At 42.7% G+C, this 26,149-nt stretch overlaps 1 long non-coding RNA gene across 8 annotated transcripts in view; it reads left to right on the top strand.

Moving 5' to 3' along the window:
* LOC117067258 overlaps positions 1-26,149 on the top strand; it is a 79,894-nt gene that overhangs the window by 31,590 nt on the left and 22,155 nt on the right. For 4 of the 8 annotated variants that reach the window (XR_004430668.1, XR_004430666.1, XR_004430665.1 and 1 more), the window contains 3 exons: positions 7,836-8,014; positions 24,275-24,400; positions 25,767-25,856. This is a non-coding gene — a long non-coding RNA (uncharacterized LOC117067258). Of the gene's footprint in view, positions 1-7,835; positions 8,015-13,034; positions 13,092-24,274; positions 24,401-25,766; positions 25,857-26,149 lie in introns of those variants that run through there. The other 4 variants (XR_004430664.1, XR_004430671.1, XR_004430670.1 and 1 more) reach the window with 2 other exon arrangements.

The raw sequence follows: 26,149 nt of genomic DNA, 5'->3' as shown, positions 1-26,149 counted from the left end.
TCAGCTCACAGCAACCTGTCTCCCAGGTTCAAGAAATTCTCCTGTCTCAGCCACCTGAATAGCTGGTATTACAGGCACACACCACCACACCTGGCTAATTTTTGCATTTTTAGTAGAGATGGGGTTTTGCCATGGTGACTAAGCTCGTCTTGAACTCCTGACTCAAGTGATCCACCTGCCATGGCCTCCCAAAGTGCTGGGATTGCAGGTATGAGCCACCGCACCCAACCAGAGTGAATTTAGCTCAATTTATTTAGAGTGGAGTGCAGGAAAGAAGAGCGTCAAAGGCCAGGGATGTCCCTGGCCATGTTGAAACAGATTGATGCGAAGTCAAATACTGTTAAAGCAGAAATTCTTAATATAATTAAATTTTGAGAGAAATCACAATAGTTAACAGAAATAAAAATGAAGCTGCTGTTCTGGCTGAAACAAGAGTAGCAAGCCTGGGTCTCCACCTACTAAGCTGCTTTCTCACCTTCTAACAGTCTAGAAAATGGTAGTTTTTGACAACAAAATTCAATGTTGGAAGAATCTTGGGTGCATCTCTGTGTAATACAGTTTGAAACCCACTCTAACGGTTCAAACAGTAAGGTGAATGGATGAAGACCCAGGATAAAGGATGGTTGTGAGGATGGAGAAAATGAGGCAGAAGGATGGTCCAACGCCTTCACCCTGGCTGCCTCAGGCACCCTTTCTGTGTCACAGCTGCATCTTTTTCGCTTTGTATCCTTCTTCTTTGCACTATTTCTCCTGTTTTTCTTCTCATTCTGTCCATTGCTTCATGCTAGTCTAGATTGGTCTGAGCCCAATCTGTGGCATTAACTTTGTTTCTTGTCTTTTTTTTTTTTTTTTTTTGGGGGATGGAGTCTCGCTCTGTCGCCCGGGCTGGAGTGCAGTGGCCGGATCTCAGCTCACTGCAAGCTCCGCCTCCCGGGTTTACGCCATTCTCCTGCCTCAGCCTCCCGAGTAGCTGGGACTACAGGCGCCCGCCACCTCGCCTGGCTAGTTTTTTGTATTTTTTTTTTTTTTTTTTAGTAGAGACGGGGTTTCACAGTGTTAGCCAGGGTGGTCTCTATCTCCTGACCTCGTGATTCACCCGTCTCGGCCTCCCAAAGTGGTTTCTTGTCTTTAGTTATAATTCACATTTGCGTTTCCCCTCCCAGAAATAACCCAGTCTTCTCACGGATCTGGGAAGCCACTGTGTTGTTAGGATTTTTTAGCTTTTGTGAAAATGAGAAAAAAAAAAAAGAATGAAGAGCATCTAGCAATCATATGTATCAGTTTGAAATACATATATGTTTGTTTATACACACACACACATACACACACATTACTTGCCTGGGATTAAATAGCTAACTAGGAAGTGACAGAGCCAGGGCTTAAACCCACATCTGTCTGACTCCAAAGCTCTCATGCTTGGTATTTGTGGATTCTAAGCTGCTTTGCCTGTTTTCCAGACCATCCATATTTGAGGTCCCTCCAACAATCCTACCCTGTTTCACATTCTAGTCAAAAGACATCTACCAATTTGAACGCAGTTAGGAAGGCTTTTGTACACAGCATTACTGTACATTCTCACGTCAATATCTTAGTTTGAGGATTACACTTTATTCCATTAAATTCAACAAATATTTATTGGGTGATTACTGTCTATCAGGTACTGAATAATAGAAAAAAATAGAGAGAGAGATTAACTGATCTCAAACCACTTTCATACTTTATCTCATTCAATCTGCATAGAAACCTCATAAAGTAGTTATAGTAGGTAAAATTATCACAATATTCCAGATAAGCAAACTAAGGTTCAGACAGTTTGATTGTTTGTCTAATGTCACACAAATCTTACCAATTCACCAAGGTCCAGCTAAGACTCTCCTGCACTAAGTCTTCTTTCAAGAAATATGGCAGTGATGTGGCTCTACAGTTAGCAGCTTCCTGATTTGGTTTCTGGCAGTAGCATCAGCAGCTCTCCTAAGCAGAGTGATCTTAGGGGCTGGGAGCTGTTCCTAGAAACTTAACTAGGAACCTGATCCTTGGACCTTCCCAACTATTAGTGATTCATTTAATACCTGGTAATAATTTCTTAGTTTTTAAAACCATCTGGAGTGGTTTCTAAAGTCTATAATTGGACCCTAACTGGTAAAATTACTAGCTAAAAATAATGAAGAAAAAAAAGAAAGAAAAATAACCATTGTCAAGGTCATTCTTCCCTCATTCAAAAGCAAAAGAACTGCAGGAGAGGAAAGATAGCTATGTAGTTAAATACCATTTCTACTCAGTGACTTGAGCAGAAAAGTGTTGACTTTGTATCCTGTAATCTACCCATCTCATCCAGTTTCTATCTGGAGTTTCTCTGATAGAGAACCTTTTGCACAATCCCAAGAACAGTCACTTCTTTCATTTATAGGCAGTTATATATTAAGCCAAAATGTGTCTCTCTGTCACTTGTACCCATGGGTACTACCTACCTCCATCTTTGAGAGCTAGATAAAATTGCACTGATTTTTATAGAAGCTCTTTCAAAAATATTTTTGACCCCTATAAGACTAGTTAAAATTTTTCTTTCCAACCGGGCATGGTGACTCACACCTGTAACCTCAGCACTTTGGGAGTACATGATATATCTTTTTCTATCTTGTTACTTTCAATTTGTTTATGTCTTTGAATCTGTAGTTTGCCTCTTGTAGACAGCATGTAGTTGGATCCTGTGGTTTTTAGTTTTTTTAAATTCATTCTGCCAATCTCTGTCTTTTGATTGGAGTGTTTAATCTACTTATATTTAATATAATTACTGATAAGATAGAATTTACTTAGGCCATTTTGCTATTTGTTTTCTATATGGCCTATCTTTTTTATTTTTCTGTTTTTCAATTGTTGCCTTGTTTTGTGTTACATAGATATTTTCTAGTGTACGATTTATATTTCCCATGTCATGTCTTATAATATATATACTTTTAGTTATTTTCTTAGTGGGTGCTCTGGAGATTACATTTAACACTTTAATTTTTAACAATCTAATTTGGATTAATCCCAATTTAATTTCAATAGTATACAAAAACTGTGCCTATATTTCTCCATTTTCTCCCCCATCCTTTGTGCTATTACTGTTATAATTATACAAGTCCATCATTGCTTTTATAATCATTGCTTTATAGAGATGTCCTATAAATCACATAGAAAAAGAAAAGAATTACAAACAAAATACATTCATACTACCTTTTGTATTTATCTATGTAGTTACTTTTACTTATGTTCCTTATTTTTTCTTCATGAGTGTTTGAGCAAGTCTTCTTTCCTGTCAGCCTGAAGGACTCTTAGTAGTATTTCTTACAGGGCAGGTCTGCTGGTAATACATTCTTTTTTTAAAAAAAACCTGTCAATGTGTGGTTTTCTCCTTTATTTTTGAAGGATAGTTTTTTTGGTGAATACATAATTCTTTTTTTTTTTTTTTTTAAGAGACAGGATTTTGCTTCATTGCCAAGGCTGGACTGCAGCATCATGATCATAGCTCCTTGTAAACTTGAATCACTTCCTGGACTAAAGTGATTCTCCTGCCCCAGTTTCCCAAGTAGCTTAGGACCACGGGCATGCATCACCACCCCTGGCTAATTAAAAAAAAGAAGAATAGAGATAGGGCCTCACTATGTTTTCCAGGCTAGTCTTGAGCTCCTGGCCTCAAGCAATCCTCTTGCCTCAGTCTCCCAAAGCATTGGGGTTACAGGCATGAGTCACTGTACCCAGCCCAGATACAGGATTCCTTATTGACAGTCTTTTTCTTTCTGTACTCTGAATAAGGCCTCCATGGTTCCTGATGAGAAATCAGTTGTTAATATTATTGAAGATCACTTGTACATAATGAGTTGCTTCTCTTTTGCTGCTTTCAAAATTCTCCCTGTCTTTGGCATTTGACAGGTTGATTATAATGTGTCTAGGTGTAGCTCTCTTACATTTATCCTACTTAGAGTTCATTGAGCTTCTTAGATGTGCAGATAAATCTTTTTCATCAAATTTGGGAAGTTTTTGGCCATTATTTCCCCAGATATTCTTTCTTCCCCTTTTTTCTCTTGTCTGTTCTGGACCTATCATTATGTATATGCTGGTGTGCTTGATGGTGTCTCACAGGTCTCTGAGGCTTTGTTTTTCTCAATTCTTTTTACTTTCTGTTCTCAGACTGGATAATTGCAAGCAGCCCATCTTCAGATTCTTTAATTTTTTTTTTTTTTTTTTTGAGACGGAGTCTCGCTCTGTCGCCCAGGCTGGAGTGCAGTGGCCGGATCTCAGCTCACTGCAAGCTCCGCCTCCCAGGTTTACGCCATTCTCTCGCCTCAGCCTCCCGAGGAGCTGGGACTACAGGCGCCCGCCATCTCGCCCGGCTAATTTTTTGTATTTTTTTTTTAGTAGAGACGGCGTTTCACCGTGTTAGCCAGGATGGTCTCGATCTCCTGACCTCGTGATCCGCCCGTCTCGGCCTCCCAAAGTGCTGGGATTACAGGCTTGAGCCACCGCGCCCGGCCAGATTCTTTAATTTGTTATTTCTGCTCACTCAAGTCTGCCATTGGATTTCTCATTTCGGCTATTGTACTTTTCAACTCTAGAGCCTCTATTTTATTATCTTTTTATAAATTCTATAGCTTTATTGATATGCTACATTTGCTGAAGCATGTTCTCATTTAAAGTAATAATTTTATTTTATTTATTTATTTATTTATTTAAGACAGGATCTTACTCTGTCACCCAGGCTGGAGTGCAGTGGTGAGATCATAACTCATTGCAGCCTTGACCTCCTAGGCTCAAGTGACCCTTCCATCTCAGCCTCACCGGTAGCTGGGACCCCAGGTGTGCACCACCACACCTGGCTAATTTTTGTATTTTTTTGTAAAGACATGGTCTTGCTATGTTGCCCAGGCTGGTCTCAAACTGCTGAGCTCAAGTGATCCTCCTGCCGTGGTCTCCCAAAGTGCTGGGATTACAGGCATGAACTACCATGTCCGGCTTTTACTTTATTCTTTACACCTGGGTTTCTTTAGTTCTGTAAGCATATTGATAGTAGCTGATTTAAATCCTTTGTCAAGTAAATCTAACATCTGGGTTTCCTCAGAGAAAGTTTCCATGAAGTACCATTTTCTCTGTATATGGGCCATGCTGTCCTTTTCTTCTATGTCTCATAATTTTTTATTGAAGACTGGATATTTTAAATGATATAATGTGGCAACCCTGGAAATCAGATTCCTTTCTTCTCCAGAGTTTGTTATTGTTGCTGTTTGTTGTTGTTGTTGTGTTGTTTGCTTATATAGTGATTTTTATAAATTAACTCTGTGAAGTCTCCACTCAGTTACTCTAGTGGCTAGTAATGATTGGACAGAAATTTTCCTACGTGCCTGGCATTAATAAGTTTCTTAGCTTTTGCCAAAGGGCTCTCTCTATGTGTTGCAATGTGTATTCAGTGCTCTGGCAGGCAGTCTATAATGCTGCCTTAGCCTTCACTTCCTGTTTGTGCAGAGCCTCAACGTCCACCAAAGGCAAGAGAGTAAGGCCTTCTCAGATCTTTCCTGGGCTGGCCTTCTAGATTTCCAGAAACATGCTGGAACTTTTAAAAGTCCTTTGTGGGCAGTTTATGGCTCAGGTTTTCCTTTAAAGACTTCTGTCAGCCTTTTGTTTTTCCCAAATGTTTTCTCTGCTTCAGGCAGCTGTAATGTTTAACAATTACTGGTGATTGTTTTCAACAAATGTTCCAGGCCGTTTACATTGAGCCAGCTCTGAGTGTGGTTAAATAAAGACAAGCTCTGAGAGTAGAGATTTCCAGGGAGTTATCAGACAGGTCAAATAGTGACAATCTCTAAAGATGAGACTTTTCGGGTGCTCCAAACATGTTCTGCTTTCTCTAGTGGCTGCTAAGATGCTGATTTTCACCACTACCATGGTTGTGAGGCTGCTGGTTTTCAAGGCTATTGTGATGCTGAGGAGATGGGGATGGGAGTAGGACAAGTTAAAACGCCACAGGGCTCTTTGTTCTTACTGAGATTCAATCATTTTCCCTGAATAATTACTCCTTGTATTGTTGAAAATCTTTGGTTAATTTCCAGAGTTCCGAGAAGTTGATTATAACAATTTTTGGCCAATGTCTCATTGCTTTTATGGAGAAGCAGATTTTGCAGAGGTTCTTACCCTGCCATTTTGAAGGTCAGAACCCTCAGTTGCAGTATTTTCTAAGTAACCACATCACATTGCTCACTCATACTTCACTTGTAGTCACCAAAATCTCTGAGTTTTTTGTTATCAACCACTGGTTACTCCTTCTTGTAGTTGATTGTTTTAAGTAGATTTAAGACATTTCATTTTTGCTAATTAAGTTTCATTTTCTTAACATTTGTTATAGTTCCAGGATAAATTATTTTGAATCCTGACATAAATAAGATTTTTTTTTTAACTTTCTTTTAAGTCATAGACAACATTGCTGGTCAAATCAGTGCATAGATCAGCTTTTTTATTTATTTATTATTTATTTATTTATTTATTTATTTTAAGACAGAATCTTGCTCTTTCACCCAGATGGGAATAGAGCAGTGTGATCTTGGCTCACTGTAGCCTCTGCCTCCCAGGCTTAAGTGATTCTTGTGTCTCAGCCTCTCAAGTAGCTAGGACTATGGACGCACACTACCATTCCCAGCTAAGTTTTGTATTTTTAATAGAGACAGGGTTTCACCATTTTGGCCGGGCTGATCTCGAATTCCTCCTCCACTGGATATCCCCTCTAGGGGCACATTTGTTTTCCATTAACTCGTTTTGAAATAACATGTCTATTTTCAAATAGTATCTCTAACATGACAAAATCTTACCAGTAAGACAACTTTTTCTAAAAAGGAAAGTTAGTTTCTAATGATTTATTCATAATGAATTTTCCCAACTCTTATTGTTTACTATTTCTTTACTCTTCACACATCATTTGTTTCTACAAAATATACTAACTGAAGTATCAGGGATCCATCATTGTTTTTGAAAAGTGGGGCAGACATCTTTCTATTCTCAATTTTCTAGGCTCCGTTTCATTTCCCCACACATTTCCCCTTACCTTTGCAGGGTAAGAACCTCTGCAAAATCTGCTTCTCCATTTCTCAAAGGGCAATAGCAATTGTGCAAGAATTCAATCTGCAACCTTAGCAATCTTGTCCCTGGTAAAGGAAAGGCCAGGAAGAACATAGTCTTGGAAAAAAAACAGCTACACTGGTGGATTCCAATATGGGCAGCCTGGGCAACTAACAGATAGCTGTTGGTGAGATGTGAGAAATCAACCACATCGGAGTTCCAGACCACACTCAGAGGGATGTGGGGTGGTTCAGGGCTGGCTGTTTTTGTAATCATGACAGCACCCAGTCAGTAACTAGTGGATGGAGTAGAGAGGATCCAGCACTCCCCACCCCCTAGGCGAGGGAACTGGGTGAGAGTGCTGTAGGATAATAAAACCCAGCCAAGGTGACTGAAATTCAGAGCTGGAGCTTCAGATCCAGTCCCTAAGACAGGAGTCCTGCCCAGTGAACTAGACCAACTATGCTGGAACAGAGGGCACTAACCCTATTGAGACCAACTGCTGACTTGTTTCCTGTCTGTCTCAGGACGGCTCCAATGAAGCGTGGAGCAGCTGTGATTCCAATCCTGAGGGGTAAAAGAAGGCAGGAGCTACCCAGAAATACGATTTTTGAGAGTTTGCACAGTATAATGGAAACAAAGATTTAGGGAGGCTAAGTAGACTGTAGTCAAATCCCTTGGCAAGTTACTTAATATCTTTGAGTTTTAAGTTCCTCATTGATAAAATAAAGATAATAATATCTCTCTTGCAGGATTTGTATGAAGGAAAAAGTTATACCTCAAGGACTCAACACACAAGAGGCCCAGGAGGCGAATGTCATTTCGCACTTCATTTTTTTCTCAGAGCAATTTCCGATCTGTACTGCCAGATGGCGCCCGTGAGCAGTGCCGCCCTTCCCTAAGGCTTTTCTTTCCACGCTTCGGGAGCTAGGTAATCTTCCTCTCTCTTAGTACTCAGGCTGGCATTTAAAATCCAGTGTTGCACACAGACTTTGTGTTTCTAATCCATCTGCTCCATGAAGAACTGTGAAACCCAGAAATACCTATTTCTAGTCAGACACCCATTTCTCCAATAGGATTTGTCAGATGATAAGGCTTTGTGATATAACCATGCAGCTGGGCATTCAAAAGAAGTCAAACAACCCTTAATTAGGAATCTGGTTTTTTGCACATTTACCCCCACTATAAGCGTGTAGAGACTTAACGGTCAGGCCGTGTAGGTTTGAATCTCAATGATAGCATTAGGTGAGTGACCTTGGACAAACTATTTGACGTCTCTAAATCTCACTTTCTTCATCTATGAAAGGGTTGTAATAATAGTAGCTGCTTCATAGGATTGTTGTGAGGTTAAATGAGATAACATACATAGGATACTCAACACAAAACCTGGCTCACAGTAAGTGCTCACTAAGTGTAAGCAATTATACTAACAAGAGCATAAGCTTTGAAGTCAGATGGAAATAGATTTGACTCCTAGCTCTTCGACTTAAAAACTGCATGATCTTAAATAACTTATGTAACCTCTCTGAGTCCCACTTGCCTTGACAGTGCAAGATTATTATGAATATTGCAGTGACATATATGCGATACCTTTTACTTTTTTTGTATTATGACCCATTTCAAACAGGATTTGTGCTTACCTACCACAAACAAACAAACAGAGATAGCCCAAGGATTTTCATTAAAGCAAATAATAGAATCAGGTTGAAGAAAAAGCAAAGGCAGGAAAAGTAAGAAAAAGCCAGAGATAAGACTAGGCTCTTAGATAACATCATAAGATTAGGTCAGAAATTTGGCTTTGAGCTTCTTAGCATCCAAGGCAATAAAGAAGGGAAATATGGTTCGTTAGATGATTCACAGTGCCAAGATAAATGCAGAGGAGTTCTGAAGAAGAAACCCAGCTATTCCTAGTTCTGAGACTTAAGAGACTATAGCACATGGTGGATACACAATAGATATATAAATGTGAGCTGTTCTCATCTACAGCACAGAGGAAAGAGTGAGTCTAAGAATAAGAGCGACATGGGAGAGGTAACTTTCGAGACGAATAAGACTGAAGAAAGACCTTCCAAGTGCCTGGGGGGCTAGAGAGGAGTGGGAGCCTGTACATAAGGGAAGCGGGTGACAGTATCTGGACTGTCCCCACACATCAACAGCAAGGCAGCTTTAAATGTGATGTCACACTGGGGTGAAGGTGTTTCCCTCTGGCTGAAAGGCCCAGGAACTTTGTCGTATGAGGAGGCTGGAGGGAAAGGATGCCTTGCAAGCATTGTCCAAGCAGCTGTTTTGGTTTAGAGGCTATCCCTACTGGACATCTGGTGTTTAATGACAATCCTTTTTTTTAAGTGTGTTTTCTTTTGTTCTGTTTTCCTGAGGACCCAGACTTAGGGTTCTCAAGGAAAGAAAATGGTCAAGATAGCTGTAGGGAATGCTACCCTTTTTCTTCAATGTAATGGCCTTCTCAGCCATTAGAACCAGTGGAGAAATTGTCACGTAGCGAAAGGGATGGAGCTTGGAGGTGCAAGTGAAGAAGGAAAGATTCTGGTGTCATTTAAACAGTAGGGAAAACAAAAACATAGGAATATAGCTTTAACAGGACACCCACATTCCTTTTCTCTGTGGCGTCTCAGAGAGGAGACTCTTACAGCTAGAATTTTTACTTCTAGCTCTTCAGTTTGCAGATGAAGAATCGGAGGCCTAGAGGGCTCAAATAAATGTGTTTACATCATTTAGATCACACAGATAGTTCATATCAGAGCCAGGTCTGGGACCTATGCTTATGGATTCCTAGGCCACAGGGCATGTAGAAGAAAGTAGTCTTCTATAACATGTGTTACGATCTAGAGAAGAGACCTGAGGAATAAGTTTGGGTGTCAGTCCGCAAGGCAGTAAAGCACATGTGAAATAGCTGTGGAGATATGCTCAGGGACCTTTCTGTATTGTGATGGCTGTGTTTGCCTCCTGGTGCTTCAGTGGCCACAACCCAATAACTGTAATCCCCATGGAGCTCTCCCTGCTGGCCTGCTGTGGGAGATCCCATATTGCCGTCGACCCACCTGGTACCTACGATGCTCAGTAAATAAGCATCTGTTCAATCATACATTGACTATCCAGTAGGGGCCAGGAACCGTACTAGGCACTTGAGTTAAAAATACAGAATACCTCTCTTAATGAGCTTCACAGTCTAGGTTAAATAGACAAGGGTAAGTGTGATAATCATTATATTAAAGGTTCTATAGGAACACAGAAGAGAGAGCATTTTGCCCCGCCTAGGAGTGGGAAGTGGTCAGGGAAGGTATCTGAAAGAAAGGCTACCTGAACTTAGACTGAAATAGGAGTAGGAATGGACAGGAGGGGAGGGAAGAGGGCATAGTAAGCAGAGGGAGTCACCAGGGAAGGACACTGTGGCATGAGAAGGCATAAAATATTCAGAAAATGGAAAGTGGTTTGATTTCCCAGAGTTGGGTATGGAGAGGACATATTTATTATGCAAAAACTGCAATTACTTTTGCATCAACCTAATAGTACCATACTCATTGCTTTCTTTTTTTTTTTTTCTTTAGACAGAGTCTGGCTCTGTTGCCTAGGTGGGAGTGCAGTGGTGCCATCTTGGCTCACTGCAACCTCTGCCTCCTGGGTTCAAGTGATCCTCCTGCCTCAGCCTCCTGAGTAGCTGGGACTACAGGTGCCTGCCACCACACCCAGCTAATTTTTGTATTTTTAGTAGAGACAGGGTTTCACCATGTTGGTCAGGCTGGTCTCAATCTCCGGACCTCAGGTGATCTGCCTGCCTCAGCCTCCCAAAGTGCAGGGATTACAGGCGTGAGCCACCGCTCCCAGCCTATACTCGTTTCTTAGAGCTGCTGTAATAATACACCGTAAACTGAGTGGCTTAAAACAACAAAAAATGTGGTCTCTCACAATTCTGGAGGCCAGAAGTCTGAAATCAATATATCAACAGAGCCACCATCCCTCTGAAGGCTTTAGGGGGGAATCTTTCCTTCCCTCTTCCTAGATTCCAGTGACCTCCAGGACTCCTTGGCATTCTTTGGGTTGTAGCTGCCTTACTCCAGTCTGTCTCTATCTTCACACGGCTTTCTTCTCTCTGTATGTATCTATCTCTTCTGTGTCTGTGTGTCTTCTCCTCTTCTTATAGGGACATCGGTCATTGGATTCAGGGCCCATCCTAATCCAGTATGACCTCATCTTAACAAATTACATCTCCAAAGAGTTTATTTTCAAGTAAGGTCACATTCTGAGGTTCTGGATGGACATGGATTGTGGGAGGACATGATTCAACCCACTCTAAGTACTTTACTGAAGAGAGAGTAGCCATCACCGTTTAGATTCTCAAAAACAGACCCCTAATCCAAATACCTTGATTCACTACCTAGGTGAATTTTGAATTGGGAAAGTAGAAGAGAGACAAGAAGCAGGTTACTCAGCCTTATCATGACCCTGTCACCCAGTTCCTAACCCCACAACCCAATCACCTGAACAAGCTGTTGACAGCCCTTCATAACGACTTCTTTGTGTACCTCCTAGTGCTCTTCACCTAAAAGATGCCCAACCGACCAAAGGGAATGAGAAACAGGATGTTACTGGGAACAAGTGTCTCTTTGCCCATCTCAAGTTCCTTTGGCCATAAAATGGGGGTAGAAATCATTGCCCAGCCCACCTTCAAGGGTTGCTGGAGGATTTTAAAAGATCACTGATTGAAGAAGTATATTGCAAGCTGTAAAGACCCCAGACTTGTTAGAGAATGGTGTTCTGATACCTTCTCTTCTCATACCACACTCCCCTCGACACCCCCCTCCCCAACCCTCTGTCAGAAAATAAGCAGGGGTAGTGGGATATACCTAGCAGAAATCCGTGTTTTCTTCTGCTTTAGACACACAAGGAAGGCAGGCTCTGAGAGGAGCATCCAAGTCCCTCCTCTTCTTGGGACTTTGCCCTAAATAACCTTTGCATAGACAGAGTGTTGTTGCCTCCAAGTGTTCGTGCCCAGGACGTTAAAAATGAGCTAACTAGAGATTACAATTAGGTTTGAATTCCTGAACGCAACACTTGTAATTTTGCTGCCCTCTCAGAGACAATTGAATAGTCACTAATTTTTAGGACTTCAATACCTTTAGGGCTTCTTGGCCTGCCTAGGACAGGCATAGCATGATCTCATCAGCCCAGGGTAGTAGCTTACTATCTCAGCAATCATCTGTTTTCTAAGAATTCTCCGCAGGACCAGTTCCTGGTATAGTTCTGATTGTTATCTTTGTACCCTCTGTATGACATTCTAGCTCACTCTGCCCAAGCATAGTAGAAGGGGACAGGATTAGAGATCAGGACATCTGGGTTCCAGGCATGACTGTCACAGACAAAGTTGGTGGCTTTGGTTAAGTCACTCCTGTCTTCTGGTCTTCAATTTTCCTATCTATAAAAAAAGTATTAAAATGTTTTCATATGTGAGTTTTTCCTGTGAAAAGTGTCCCTGAATGTCATCATTTTCCCAAAAGCGTCTATGACCAATAAAGATTAAGAATCCTTGGACTGGTTGATTTATAATCTTTTTTTTTGAGACAAGAGTCTCGCTCTGTCGCCCAGGCCAGAGTGCAGTGGCACGATCTCGGTTCATTGCAAGCTCCGCCTTCCGGGTTCACACCATTCTGCCTCAGCCTCCTGATTAGCTGGGACTACAGGTGCCTGCCACCACACCTGGCTAATTTTTGTATTTTTAGTAGAGATGGGGTTTCATTGTGTTAGCCTGGATGGTCTCGATCTCCTGACCTCGTGATCCGCCCGCCTCGGCCTCCTAAAGAGCTAGGATTACAGGCATGAGCCACTACACACAGCCGTTTGATTTATAATCTAATTTATCTTCTTTTTTTTCTTTTAGAGACAGAATCTCACTCTGTTGCTCAGGCTGGAGTGCATTGGGGTGATCTCGGCTCACCTCCACCTCCCAGGCTCAAGTGATTCTCCTGCCTCAGCCTCCCAAGTAACTGGGATTACAGGTATGTGCCACCACACCCAGCTAATTTTTGTGTTTTTAGTAGAGACCAGGTTTGGCCTTGTTGGCCAGACTGGTCTCAAACTCCTCGCCTCAAGTGATGCGCCAGCCTTGGCCTCCCAGAATGCTGGGATTACAGGTAAGAGTCACTGCGCTCAGCCTTATAATCCAATTTAGGATGATTCTTTGGTTCTGTGCATTTAGGGATATCATACATCTAACTGTTGAGCAAGTTTTTGACTGCCAACTGTATGCTAGGTCCTTTGATGTGGCCCAAGGATGCAAAAGTAATGAAGACACCTTCCAAGGAAGCCACTCTCCCATGGAGGAGACAGACCTACAAAAAAAAAAAAAAAAAAAAAAAAAGCCTTAAAATAAGATGTCCAAAATACAATGATGGAGAAACACAGGGCATTTGAGGAACACAGAATACCTGGAAATGTTTGTAACTTATCCTCCTCCCATGAAAGTCACAAAGGGGTTTTAAGAGTTTCCTTGCAAGTTTAAAAAACAGAGGGTGCTTTCCCTCTCAGTCAATCTGAAGATCCAGGCTCCCACCGACCTCCTGTCTCCAAGACCCTCCAACCATGGCCTCTCTCCTTGTGCTGCTAGCAAGCTTGTTGAACTTAAGTGGGAATGGGCCTCTTCCTTTCTGGATATAACCCCGAGATGTATTCCTCAAACCTCCTCCTTCTGGGATGAGAAGCCCCACACTTTCTATTAGCCCTGGAGTCCTACCAACATTCCTTTTCCTGCCCTTGTTGGGGGGACTCTCTTGGGCCCCTTTCGCGTCTAGCACTCCTGGAGTGGACTCAGGAATGCTGATGAATGCATTATCACACAGGCATGTTATTCTTGCTTGGGTGTTGATCTGAGCAGTTTCCAGTGAACTTATGGCTCTGCAGAAAGCATTGTTAAATGGGAAATTTATTTAAAAAAAGTAAAGCAAGAATATTTATATGGCACATGGCAAGTCAGAGAGGTAGATGTTATAGAGGTCTGGGTTCTAGTCCTGGTTTCCTTACATGCACCCTGGGTCCAAGCCTTTCCATGTGTCTCTACCCCGTCGTCCCAGCTACCATCACTTCTGCCTTCATCTGTTCCACTTAACTTCCACGTATACCTCATCATAATTTATTCTCCATATGGCAGCCAGAGGGATCTTTTTAAAATGTAAATCAGAGCATGCCACTCCCCTGCTAAAATATTTCAAATAGTTTTGCTGCACTTAGGATGAAATCCAAACTCCTTGACAAATCTTGTAATACCTTCCATATTCTGACATCTGCCTACCTCTCTAGCCCTATCCTGAACCCCTCTCCTCACTGTCTAAAGCTCTCTGACTTTCTGTCTGTCCCTTCATCACAGAAATGTCATTTCTGCCTCAGGACGTTTGCACCTGCAGTTTTTGTTGACTGAACTATATTTCCCCAAGACCTAGGCATGGCTGCTTCTTCTTATGAGTCAGGGCTTAGTTTCAAAGAGAACTTTGTTTTTTCTTCTTCTTTTTAAAGAAGTCTTTTCTGATATTTCATCTAGAACTTCCCTATCACAACTTTTTCATTCTGCTTTCTTTTATTCTGTTCATGGTATTTATTTATTGTAATTTGAAATTATTTTGTTTGTTTGTTAAATGTCTTCCCTGTTCCCCTCATTGACTGTCCCAGTCACTAGAGCATCTAGAATAGGGTGTAAGCATAATAGATAATCAATAAGTTGTTGAATGTTTGAGTGAGTGACTATGCTAACGGTCATTTAATGTACCTGAGCCCCAAATTCTTTAACAATAAAATGGGGAAGAATGTCTCCTTAGCTACATATTGGATTTATTTTTATTTATTTTTATTTTTTGAGATGGAGTCTTGCTCTGTTGCCCAGGCTGGAGTGCAGTGGCATGATCTCAGCTCACTGCAAGCTCCTCCTCCCGGGTTCACGCCATTCTACTGCCTCAGCCTCCCAAGTAGCCAGGACTACAGGTGCCTGCCACCACGCCCGGCTAATTTTTGTATTTTTAGTAGAGACGGGGTTTCACTGTGTTAGCCAGGATGGTCTCGATCTCCTGACCTGGTGGTCTGCCCACCTCAGCCTTCCAAAATGCTGGGATTACAGGTGTGAGCCACTGCGCCCGGCCTGCATATTGGATATTTAGTCATTGTTAGAAAACTCTCTGTGGTAGATATGGGTGTTATAGCCACAGAAGAAATGGAAATCCAGAAATAATTTGGGCTAAATAATTTGCCTAAAATCATAGTTGTGCCTTGAAACTTTATCCTCATTGAGATACCAGCGAAGATCTGGGAGAGAGAAGCAAGGGAGAGAAATTTTCTATGTTCTTCCAAGTTTTAAATCTCGCCACTCATTGGAGAATGGAGTCGTATACTATCTATCTAGTACTCCTGACAGCAAGGTCTGTGGCTAGGACTCTATATTCCCACACAGAATTCTTCTGCATCTGATTCATTCTGAGCACACCCACTACATTCAGTCATTCATTTGCTTATATAGGTTGGTGTGAAAGTAATCGCGGTTTTTGCTATTACGTTCAAAGGCAAAAACCGCAATTACTTTCACACCAACCTAATACATCAATTCATTGCGTACATGCTATTAGCAGCCAGTCGCTATTGTAGGTACATGGCAGCTTCAGGGAGGAACCCCTGATTCATAATAAGGGTATATTCCTGGAATCCCCTAGAAATGGATAGTCCCCAATGGGGTTTATTGGTCAAACTCGAATTCTTGAGACTAATTAAAGTAATACATTTAAAATGATTGTTAGACCAGGTGAGGTGCCTCATGCTTGTAATCTCAGCACATTGGTAGGCCGTGGTGGACAGATCACTTGAGGCCAGGAGTTCGAGACCAGTCTGGCCAACATGGCAAAACCCTGTCTCTTCTAAAAATACAAAAATTTGTCGGGCAAGGTGGCACAGGCCTGTAATCCCAGCTGAGGCTTAGGCAGGGGAATCACCTGAACTCTGGAGGTGGAGGTTCCAGTGAGCTGAGATTGCACCACTGCACTCCAACCTGGGTGTCAGAGCGAGACTCTGTCTCAAAAAAAAAAAATAAGCAAATAAATAAAATGCTTGTTACCCAGGGTTCTGGCATGGAGTAGGCACTCAAGAGATGTTAGCGATAATGATGTTAGAACATGTACCTTTTTCCTCAGCCAGGTTGTCTAGAAGAGGAGAAAGAGATTTAAAATGCCCTTGGCAATTTTTCCCTCCCAGAGTCATCCTGTTAGAGAAACCCAGCTCACATGATTCCCATTGCCTTTTCCGAAATCCACAGCCTATACAAGCAACTGAAAGTAATAAGCATAATTTAAATGCTGTGTCTTTCCTAATTAAAATCCATCCAGAAAGGGATGCCAGGGTTATTTTTGTCTATGTGGCAGAGGAAGTTTTATTACATAAATCCAGCCTTCTCAACAGAGTCCAAGAGGAGGTGTGTCCATGTGTGCTTGTGTGTGTCCTTGCGTGTGCACACATGCACCCATATGCATGTAGCATGAGTTTGGGGGTGTGGCCAAGAATGCATGGTTGGCACTGAACAGGTTGAAGGGTCTGAATTTTCAAAGGGAGCTATTGATAGAGTCACTGGCAATTGCTTCCCAAGGCACCTTAGGCTGGTGAAGAACCCTGGAGTCTACCTTGGCCCTCTTTGCTAGTTCTGAAGAAACACACTGGGATGGCTTTTCCATGAGGGGGTGTTGACCTAGCTCTCTCAGCAGAGGCTCGCATGCTTGGTGGCTCTTCTTGGAAACACTGGTTGCCAGAGCAGCTGTGTCAGCCTGGTTCTCCAGAAAAGACGGGAAAGCAGTCAGGGAGCCCTCTGCTAACCCAAGGGCTTCTTTCCAGGGGACAGCTCCCAAGAGCACTCCACACAGGAAACCCAGTCCAGATAGAAAAGAGATGACAATGGAAAAACAAGGAGGAAAAGAAGGAAGGGAGGAAAAGAAGAGAAGGAAGGAAAAGGAAGAAGGGCAAGGAGACTGAAAAGGCTTAATTAAGAGACATTCTGAGGATGGGTTTTCTTTTCAAGGGCAGGAGTTCGTTTCTGTGTGGGAGGCCAGCTGGCTGAAGTATGAAGATAGTTTGGGGCATACGTTTCATTTTCAAGGGACTCTTCCTTCCCTTCACCTGGCCCTGAACCGTTGCTGTAACTCTACTAATACTTGTGAGATGAATCTCAATGTATTTTCTCATGTTGATAAATTAGTTTCTTCTCCGGCAGCCCCTCTGCCACATTGCTACTGGGAAGGAGAATGTCCTAGAGTAGGCAAGAAGGCAGATATGATGCTAAGGGGACTTCCTACCCAACAGGAAAGAGGGGGGAAAATGCATCTGCAGGTCTGATGAGGGGGCTCAGAAGAGAGAAAAGACAGGGCAAGAGATAAGAGATGGGATGTTTTCACCCCTCAACTCAAACCCAGGGTCATTGTGGGTAGGAGGGGAGGAAAGATATTGGGCAGGAGTCTCAAAACTTCCAGATAGGGAAATAGGATAACGTACACCTGGGAAATAGAAAGGTCTTGGAGACAGCCCATGGTTAGCCACCACAGCATCCAGCACGGCACAACAGCAGCAGGCTAGCAGGGCTGAGGAAGGTCCATGTGAATGGGCTGGAGGTCCAACTGGCCGAGATTTGCGGACTCCAGCTTGGTGCAGGGAACACATTGAAGGCCCCCAGGGAGATGCAGAGGCTGAAAGAAATGAAGGACCAAAACAGCCCCCAGGCTGTAGATAAGAGGGTAGGGACCTCACCTCTGGAGTCCAGGTCAGGGATCACACACAAGGCTCTGAAGGACAAGGTGGGATTTGCCTTCCCAGGCAAATAGGCGCAAACCAGACTAGAACAACCCACAGATCAGCACAGACCTAAGGCCAGCATGGGAACCTGAGACTCCCCACATCATCGCCATAGAATCTGTGAGTTCTACCTGCACCCAGCTACAATCTTGAGAAACAGAAGAAGGTGAAAAGATCTTGAGAGAAACTGTCCTGGATACTTGTACTTTGAATGAATTGAATTCTTAACCCAAAGATATCAAATTGAGTGAAAGATCCTGCTTTAAACTGGAAAAGAAGAAATTATATGTAACTGGCCAATTAAGTTTTTAATGAACTCAAGTAAGGATGAAATCAAGTATAGGTCATTTTAAGAGCTGCGTTTTTTTCACAGCTCAGTTGTAGTGTAAAGTTTTTGACCACTCGGTAATAAGGACCTTGCACATTTGCAAATAAATTTAGAGCGTACGAGTCATTTTCACATATGTTATTTTTTTGAACTTCACATTGAATCAAGATGGATGTTAGTCTGACTTTACAGATGCAGAAAATGGAGGCTCAGCAGTAGTAGGACACTTGCCAAAGCTCAATGTAGATGAAGGCCTACTGTAGGGCCATTTCAACTACAAACTGCAGAGTCTCAGTCTAATACAGTGATGCTCAACTGGGGTGATTTTTTTTTTGGCAATTTGAGTTGTTACAACAGAGGAGAAGGGGTGCTATTGGCATTTAGTTGGTATTTAGTAATGATATTTAGGGGTATTGTTAAACATCCCACAACGCACAGGACAGCCCCCACAACAAAGACTTATCTGGCCCAAAATATCAAGATTGCTGAGGTGGAGAAACCCTCTATGATATTACAGAGGATTCCCAGGGTGGAAAATGACTGTCTCCTTTCACGCTTGTAGAAATGGACAAGAACTCAGAGCTGAGACAATTGCAACTTAACAAGAAAGCCCCAACTAACAAACTTATTTGCCAGAAACACAGACTTATTGGAGCTTCATTTCCAAAATGCTGTTGGCAATAGGTGAGTGAGAGGTCTTGCAGAGGATTAAGAAGAAATTGTGTTCACTATGGACAGGGGAGTACCCAGAGGTATACTGAAAGCAGATAGTATTTAATCTCCCCTCCTTTGACAACATAATTATTTTCAGCGACAATCATAAAATAAAACAAATAATAGTAACTGACAGAAAACCACGCTTTTTAAAATTTTTATTGAATGTCATGTTAATAATCATGTCATAAAGATGGCAACAATAGACACTGGGAACTACTAGAGGTGCGGAGGGAGGGAGCAGGGGGCAAGGGTTGAAAAATTATTGGGTGCTTGCTCACCATCTGGGTGACAAGATCATTTGTATCTCAAACCTTAGCATCACACAATATATCTAGTATGGTTTGGCTGTGTCCTCACCCAAATCTCATCTTGAATTGTAGCTCCCATAATTCTCTGAGGGAGAGACCCGATGGGAGATAATAGAATCACTGGGGGCGGTTTCCCCTAGACTGTTCTCATGGTAGTGAAAAAATCTCAGGAGCTCTGATGGTTTTATAAGGGGAAACCCCTTTTAGCTTGGCCCTCATTCTCTCTTGTCTGCCACCATGTAAGACATGCCTTCTGCCATGATTGTGAGGCCTCCCCAGCCATGTGGAACTGTGAATCCATTAAACATCTTTTTCTTTATAAACTACATAGTCTTGGTATGTCTTTATCAGCAGCATGAAAGCAGACTAATACAATATCCATGCATATATGTCCCCTGAATCTAAAAAAATTGAAATTATTAAATAGCAATGATGTCAGTAAAATAAATAAGTAAATATAGCAAAACAGGAAAAGAGCAGTAGACAACTCATACTTTTTAATTACATTAGTGTATCTTCTTTTAAAAGAAAAAAACATATACCTACATATCAGGCTGTGGCAATAATGCATAATAATATTACAGATTTTGTGTTTGTGCCTGAACTTCTGTAAATTTGTTAATAACTTTGTCAAAATTGGTCTTCTAGGCATATTTGACTGGGTAACCAGATTTATCAAGCTATTTTCACTCACAGTTGATCAGAGAACTTTTAATTAATTTTAATTTTGAAATGTTCTTTCACACTGAGGAACAGATTTGCATATAGTAATTTTAATACTGACTTGAGGGCAAGTTTAGAAGAGATTCATAAAAATCCTATTCCCCAATAGGTTTCAGAAATTGCAATACTGCCCATGTCTTTGCTTCCTTTCAGGATTTATCCTAGCAGCTTTCCAAAGTCTTCGCATTTGAAAATTCCACCAAAATACCTTCAGCAGAAATTTCATAATTTCTATTGTAGTTGATAACAACTTGAAAATCTTTTCTTTTGCAAAAGAGAAAAATGCTGAATAATATAGAACATTGATGTCATCCCTTTTAAAATCACTCCAGACGAGGTACCCTGAACTGCCTGCACCATGGGCTGACCCGCCCTGCTGCTCAGCCCTTGGATGCTTCCTGGAGGAGGAATGCTTCATGGTTTAGGGGAAGGATCTAGGTGGTAAAGCAGGCTTCATTGCATCACAATATTCCAAGATTAGATTTTTTCTTTTTTATGTTTTTTTAACTTTGCAAAAGGAATATGAAAATACAGAGACACATTAAGGAATAAATATCACACATTGAATTAGTTAGGATTAGGCTTGTTTGCAATCCATAACGTCATCTCTGTCCTCAAAAATGCTTGCAGCTTTGCAGAGGGGGCCCAGCTGTGGACAAGTATATTGAAATTGCACTGCAGAAAGTTAGCCACGGCAAGAGAGGGACATGTGGAGCGCTTGGGTTGGAAGTGGGTGGGTTCAGAGGAAGGAGTGACTGCTTCCAACTGGGAAACGAAGGAACATTTCATGGGAAAAGTGATGACATTCATCATGAAGAATGGGTAGAATTTAGATACTTAAAGCCTGCTTAGGCCTAGAAGACAGCAGAATGAAGAAATGAGGCTCTTGTACCTCCATATTTCTACCTGCAAGACAAGAATCAGATCATCTTTGCCCTTAGGATCCTCCATAGAAAATAGCCAAAGAGGAGACAGGGTGCTATATTGAACAGCCTGGACTAGGGAGCAGGGATTGTATTTAGCTGTGTGTAACACTTGGCAGGTCACTTTCCTTCTCTAGACCCTAAGGCTCTCATCTAGAAAATGAACAGATGCACCAGACGGAATGTATTAAAAGCATCCTCTGACCCAAACGTTATCTTGTGATCCTCACAGTGCCTTGGGGAAGGTTTCTGAGAGTGGGTAATGGACTTCCTGCTTGCTTAGACACTTTAGTAAAAGGGTATCACAACTGTGGCATGGTTACAAGGTCACGGTCAGGGGGCCAGGACTACTAGGGTCCTGTGTGGGCTTTTTCTGTTTTCATCTACCTGCCTGGGCCCTCAAATCTTCATCCCTAGTTTGCCTATAGTCATTTCCACCTCCCATCCACGTGCACCCATTCACACCCCCTCCTCCACCACCGCTGCACACAGGGGAGAAAAGTAAGAAGGGAAGGAGCAGAGGAAAGAGGGAGAGACAGAGAGAGAAGGAGGGAGATAGAGAGGGGTGAGGGGAAATGGATGGGGAGAGAGAGAGAAAAGGAGGGAGGGAGTGGAGGAGTAAGGTAGAGAGAGTGACAGAAACAATGACAGAGATGGAGACAGAATGAGAGATGAGGGGAAGGGAGAGAGAGGGAGAACGAGGCGGGGGGGAGGGAGCAAAGGAGAGGGGGAGGAGAAAAAGAGGGAAAGAGCGAGCCAGAGAGAAAAAGAATGAAAGATTGAGAGAGAGAGAGAGAACGACCAGCTCAGTACACAAATAGCTCAAATCCAAGGTTCCCACTGACAGCCTTAAGGCTGGGGGATGTCTCCCCTGTGTCTCCCCTTTTAAATGATGTTTCCTCTATTTCTGAGATTCATCTTCATTCAAAAGAAAGAAAGGCACTTTGGTCTTTTAAGGGTTCCTTTTCATGAAGTCTTTCTTGTGTCAGCTTCCCTCTGTAGTTCTAGGGAGGCAGCAGGGGGGTTGGGGCCTGAAAGAAGGGTGAAGGAGTTTCTGCAATGCTGCCCAGGGAAGAGGCGGATGGGCTGGAGACAGGGAGGGGCATCGCAGGACAGGCACAGAAAGCTTGTCAAAGCACACTCATTTTTTGGCTTCAAAGCTATGAACAGAAAAGTTAGCAAGAGGAGAATAAGGTTACAGGTGGGGGAGGCTCGTTTTAGGAAAGACAGCCCTATCTCAGCTGGAATAAACTGAGCCCTGGCTTCTCCCTCCCAAATCACAGGGAGTGGGCGGAGGAGCGCCAGGAGGCAGGCTGGGGAGTTAGCGAACTGTCAGAGGCATTTACTTCTTTCAATGTATTCAAAATTAATTAATTATAACTGAGGACATTGGGGTATATTTGCAGGGGGTTGAGGTGGCACACATGAGGTCTTCCCAGCCCATACTCCCTTGGAGATTTGGGATGTCAAAACACTCAGCAGCACAGACCTCCCGGCTCCCTTCTGACCCTGGGTAAGGTTTGCCATCACCAAATCTGTCTCCTTGTTTATTGTACCCTGAGTCCCTCACAGGGTTGCTGAAAGGGCCTAAATGAAAAACAGATGAGGGACTGTTAAGCTGTACAACGGTGTTCAGACGTGGTGGGATCCTGATCTCATGGGCAGGAATCATTTTTCCTTCCCTGAGTGCATCATCTTCACAGGCAAAGTTCATGGGGGACCCTCCTTTTTCTTTCCTTCCTCTCACCCTCTTCCAAGGTCACAGGATGCTGGGAAGAGGAGGGACAGAAATGATGACTGGGGAAGAAACCTGGATTAGAGCCGGGCCTTGTGACTCATGCTGGAGCCCATTGTATCTACTTCCAAGGAAAATCACAGAATCCTCAATTGGCTGTGGATGTGGGGTCAACTAACGGGCACTGCCTTCCAGTCTTTTATACCCTGGGACTCATTTTCAGTAGTGGCTTCAGAATTTCTACAGAGAAGTAACTCAAGAGCTGTGGTCTATTTAAGGGGTAGAATGTGCCACCACAGGAATTAGAAGCCATGTTAGCAAAGCAAGGATCCTGTTTTTACTTGAGTATGTGCAAATTTGGGGTGGCTTTTGGAAATCAGTGGTGATCATGCGGGACAAAAGTCCATGATGCTTGCACTATCAATTTACCTTGGGAACGGAAGATAAAGATGTGATGAGGATTGCTAGGGGTAAGATTGATGTCATGGCACGAGCATCAAATGGGAAGTTTGCAAACCTAGGATAGAATCCAATCTCCAACATCAACTATTTGGCTTCTCATCTTGAAATAGGATAGTAGATGAGAGATTCTCTAAGACTCCTTTCTTAATCCATCTTTTGCCTCTAGTAGGTTAGGATAGAAACCTTACAAGTAAATCTAGCCTATAAGGCACAAATGTCTCAAATGGTGTCATTATGTTTTCTCATGTCCCTTGTGTTATTCATTTAATTGTCAAAGGTCAGAGAGAGAACACTAATCCTGAGCCACTTCTGTCAAGAGGCTCCTTATCTATCTCCTGCAAGGTCAAGGGAGAAGAGAAGGGATTGGGCAGTACAAAGGAAGAAACTCATTCTTGTTGAATGTTTACTATTCCAGGCCTCCAGATGCTTCATATTTGTTATCTTGCCGAGTACAAATAATATTAAGATGGCACTAATGACTCTGAGGTTCAGAAAGATTAAGTATAATGTTACCAGCTAAAAAGGCCTTCTCCATAGTGGACGCTCCATCAATACTTGTTTCTGAAATAAATGGATGCCAGAGACAGGGTTCGAACCCAGTTTTAATTCAACTCCAAAGCCTGTGTGTTTTTCACGCTGCATCCTCAAGCCCAGCTTGGAAAGGAAGATGGTGATTGAACTTCTTCAAAAGCTGCCCATCTCTGGCAAGCTTTGTCCAAAATGTCATTCAGGAGAAACTCTTTTGAGGCCATGCACCAAATAATCAGTGATGACCTCACTTTCCCTCACCACTGACGAAGGATTCTGCAAGGCACGTTGGTTGATTCAAACAGAAGGAAATTTAAAAAGCAAGTATGTTGTGGCACTCGTGGTTGTGTTACAGTAGGTAATTAGTGAGACATGAGCAGGGCAGAAGAGGACCCCCCACCCCACCGCCCTGACCACCGGGAATATCAGGCGACCATCAGATGTTGGTCAGGCAGTTGTTAAACTGTCTCTTTAAAATAATAATTGACCTCAGCTAGCACAAGGAAAAGACCAATCTCCCAATAGATAAAAACATCTGAAACTGGTGATGAGCAGCTTCTCTATGCGATCTCAGGAGTTGGGCGAGTGGGCTCAAGCATGTGCGCTAAGAGGCAAAATGGTGGCATTTAATTGGCATATGACCTTCTTCTAGGAACATTGGATGAGTAAGGGAAGAAGGTCTCAAGTGAACATGCATACAACTTCAGAGAACACTGACAGTGTGGCTCCTCCCAAGTTGCAAGAGATAGACGCCTACTCAAACTAGCCTTAAAAAAAGGTGAGGCAGGAGAGGGTAATTATTATGCTAGATATTGTTCAGAATTCAAGGGAAGCGCAACAGTTAATCAGGAAGGGCAAGAATCAAGGAAATCCAAGGACTTTGAAGGATTGCAAAGACATGTACTAACTTGCTATTCACTCCTCCACTGACTCATTTTGTCCCTCTGTGATTTTTGGTGGTGGTGTTTTTTTGTTTGTTTTTTGTTTTTTTGAGACAATGTTTCGCTCTTGTTGCCTAGGCTGGAGTGCAATGGAGCAGTCTCGGCTCACTGCAACCTCCGCCTCCTGGGTTCAAGGGATTCTCCTGCGTCAGTCTCCCAAATAGCTGGGATTACAGGCACCCGCCACCATGCCCAGCTAATGTTTTGTATTTTTTTTGAGACCAAGTTTTGCTCTTGTTGCCCAGGCCATGCAATGGTGTGATCTCAGCTCACTGCAACCTCCACCTCCTGGGTTCAAGTGATTCTCTTGCCTCAGCCTCTCAAGTAGCTGGGATTACAGGCGCCTGCCACCACACCCAGCTAATTTTTGTATATTTAGTAGAGACGGGGTTTCACCATGTTGACTAGGCTGGTCTTGAACTTCTGACCTCAGGTGGTCCGCCTGCCTTCGCCTCCCAAAGTGCTGGGATTACAGGCGTGAGCCCCTGTGCTCTGTGTTGTTTAGGGGAGAACTTTGCAATCTTCAGTGTGCAGAGGAATCATCTGGAGATCTTGTGAAACTAGAGATTGTTATTCAGGAGTCTAAGACAGGACCACAGAGTCTACGCTCCTGAAAAGCTTCCAGTTGATGCTGATGTTGCTAATTTGTGTACCACATTTGGAGAAGAACTTTGATCATGAGTTCACAAGCTCTAATTGTAATCACCAGGGGAAAAAATTTTAAACTATGCCTGAGTTCCACCCCTACCCCATTCCCACCCCTCCCATTTTGACTCAGTTGAATGGAAGTATGACCTGGGATTCGCATTTTTAAAGTTTCCCAGGTGATTCTAATGAGCAATAAAGTTTGAGCGCCACTATCTTAGACTTCAGTTGATGCAGCGCCTCTGGGCCCAGGTGTCCCTCCTAGTCAGGCAGCTGTGGATGGAGGCAGGGCTCAAATTATAAACACATCAGCCACACTCGGGAATATATAGGACAGGTGGTCAAACAGGAAGCAGGAGTGGGCAGGTAGGCAAAGATCAGCACATCTAGAACAGGAAGGGGCTTGGAGTTCAAATAACTTGGGTTCAAATCCTGGCATTACCGTTTCCCTAGTTACATGCTTTGCTCAGGAATTCTGATTTCAGAACTCTTTGAGCTTTGGTTTCTTTAATGGAAAGATAAAGGCTACAATTCCTGACCCATATTCCTCTCAACCAGAGACTGCAGAGTAGAATAAACCGAGACAGCTTTCTAAGGAAAATGGGCCGGCGTTCCACACCAGAGTCTGCAAATTCAACAAGTCGCAGGGTGGTGCCAGGCATGAGTGTTTTTGCAAACTCCTGAGAGGATCCTTATGCGCATCCCTGACTGTGAACCATGGATCGACTGAGATCATGGAACTTAGAGCTATTCTTGACTCCTTCTACTAAACCCTGCAGGCTCAGCCTTCCTAGATAGCTCTTGAATCTATGCATCCACCTCATCCCTAGAGACTTACTCAGAGACTAAAGTAGAAATCTCCCCCACTCTTCTAAATTCCATGCAATCTATCTTCTTCATAACTGCCAGTATAATCTTTCTAACATAGACACCTGCTCATG

This window comes from Trachypithecus francoisi, unplaced genomic scaffold (genome assembly GCF_009764315.1).
Source record: "Trachypithecus francoisi isolate TF-2019V2 unplaced genomic scaffold, Tfra_2.0 Lachesis_group20, whole genome shotgun sequence".
Lineage (NCBI taxonomy): Eukaryota > Metazoa > Chordata > Mammalia > Primates > Cercopithecidae > Trachypithecus > Trachypithecus francoisi.
Note: the sequence above shows the minus strand (reverse complement) of the source record. Positions and strands in the feature narration are given on the sequence as shown.